The sequence below is a fragment of the Callithrix jacchus genome, chromosome 12, assembly GCF_049354715.1.
Source record: "Callithrix jacchus isolate 240 chromosome 12, calJac240_pri, whole genome shotgun sequence".
NCBI lineage: Eukaryota > Metazoa > Chordata > Mammalia > Primates > Cebidae > Callithrix > Callithrix jacchus.
Genome location: NC_133513.1, coordinates 56,304,909 through 56,307,208, shown reverse-complemented (window position 1 = coordinate 56,307,208; position 2,300 = coordinate 56,304,909).

Sequence of the window (2,300 nt, the reverse complement as noted above, 5' to 3'; positions counted from 1 at the left end):
TACCTGGTTCTACACTTGACACACACACACACACAAAAAAAAAAAACAAAAGAAAAAAAAATCAGAATTTAAGAAGGGGTAACCTGAAAATCTGGACTTCTTCAACCTTCAAACCAGGTGACTCTTATCATCAGACAAGTTTGGCCAACATAACATTAGTGAATATTTATTATTTCAGATACCTGGGCATCAACTCAACAGGGCTTCCCCCCCCACTTTAAAAATGGGTAAAGAGACAACACCATCTTAGTGATGATTATCAACACGGGGTTTGGAGAAAGAAACCTGGGTTTGACCTGCCAGGTATTGGGGTTGTGGTCACACATCTCCCAGAACTGTGTGGTCTTGGACAAGTTATTGAACTTCTCAGATTGGCTGTGTGATCTTTGAAAAGTTATTTAACTTCTCAGCGCCTCAGTTTCCTTATCCGTAAAGTGGGAATGATATTGCATCTCATTCACTGAGATGAAATAATGCATACAGAACTGTTAGCCCAGTGCCTGCTAAATAAAAGCATGGCCAATAAATAAATGGGATTGTTATTTCTCCACAGAAGAATCTTAGAGTATCCCCATCATATAAATATGGTTGAATAATTGTGGACAAGGAAGAGTGGTCATGGGTGGTTCCAGGGGTCCACCACACAGATATAAAAGCACAGCCAGAAGACGCAGTGATCACTTCTCTGACTACACCCAGCAGACACAACTGTGGCTGGCTACATTAAACAAAAGGAAGAACACTTTAATCAAAGTCTGGTTCAAGGTAGGCAGGCAGGAACCAAGGCAGACATGACTTGGACAGACAGCTGGAGCTATCTCTAGAATGTCACCATGGATTAGAAGTAGGAAGATTCCCAGTTATAAGGACAAGCACTTCCACTTTCCTGATTGAATTTGATACTGCCTCAGAGATAGTTCTCCAAACCCTGGAGCCAACCGTGTGAGTCTCAGTGCTTCCATTTCCCTGGAGTTTAACCTTGTGGAAACTGCTTAAGCGCAGTGAGCCTTCATTTTCTCATCCATAAAATGGTGACATTAAGAGTACCTTCCTTAAAGGTGTTAAGATGTAAAAAGAAAATGAACATAATGCAAATAAAAGTTATTATTGTTATCTATCTTTAACAAGGGATAGGTTATAAGATTGTATTGTCCCCTTGGAGACAACAAACTTTTTTTTTTTTTTTTTGGGACAAGGTCTCATTGCCCGGGCTGGAGTACACGACAAGGTTTATCACCAGCTCGACCTCCCATGCTCAAGCAATCCTCCCACTTCAGCCTCCCGAGTAGTTGGGGCCACAGGTGTGTGCCACTATGTCTGGCTAATTTTTAAAAAACATTTTATAGAGGGATGGGTGCAGTGGCTCACACCTGTAATCCCAGCACTTTGGGAGGCTGAGGCAGGTGGATCACGAGGTCAAGAGATCGAGACCATCCTGGCCAACATGGTGAAACCCCGTCTCTACTAAAAAGTACAAAAAATTAGCCAGGCGTGGTGGTGCGTGCCTGTAGTCCAAGCTACTCGGGAGGCGGAGGCAGGAGCATTGCTTGAAACCAAAAAATGGAAATTGCAGTTAGCTGGGATCGCACCACTGCACTCTAGCCTGGCAACAGAGCAAGACTCTGTCTCAAAAAAAAAAAAACAAACATTTTATAGCTCACTATGTGGCCCAGGCTGATCTGATACTTCTGGGCTCAAGCGATCCTCCTGCCTCGACCTCCTAAAATGTTGGGATTACAGGTGTGAGCTGCTGCGTCTGGCACTCTTCCTCTTCTTTGGTCCCTGCCACATTCCGCACCATCACTGTCTCCAGAGTAAACAAGGAATGCCCTGCTAGGAGATTACCCACATACTGTCCCTCCCACTCACTCTGCACACACACCTGCCTCCAGGGATCCCTGCTCCCTCTTCCCACAGACACTCATGCATTTAGTCCTCTAGCGGCCTTCTCAAAGAAGACTGTCCCCTCTGCAGGACTTGGCTGCCTCCGAACCCTCCCCAGAGGCTCAGCAAACCAGAAAAAAGAAGCACCTTCTGCAGGAGGGTAGGAAAGACAGATTGAGTTTATTTGTGCCTTTAAGCACAAGATGGAAATACAACATAAAAGATTGAGAATGGGAATGGTTGGTGATGGGAAAAGGGAGGAGCTGAGGATTCAGAATAAAAAAGGGAGAGGGTGGAAATGTGTCATGAAGTTCCTCAAAATCTGCTAATCTTGAATCTCATCATTTTTAGTGAATGAACTCAGATGATTCACTTCCCTTCATTAGCCTCTATTTTCCTCTCTGTGTAATGGAAGG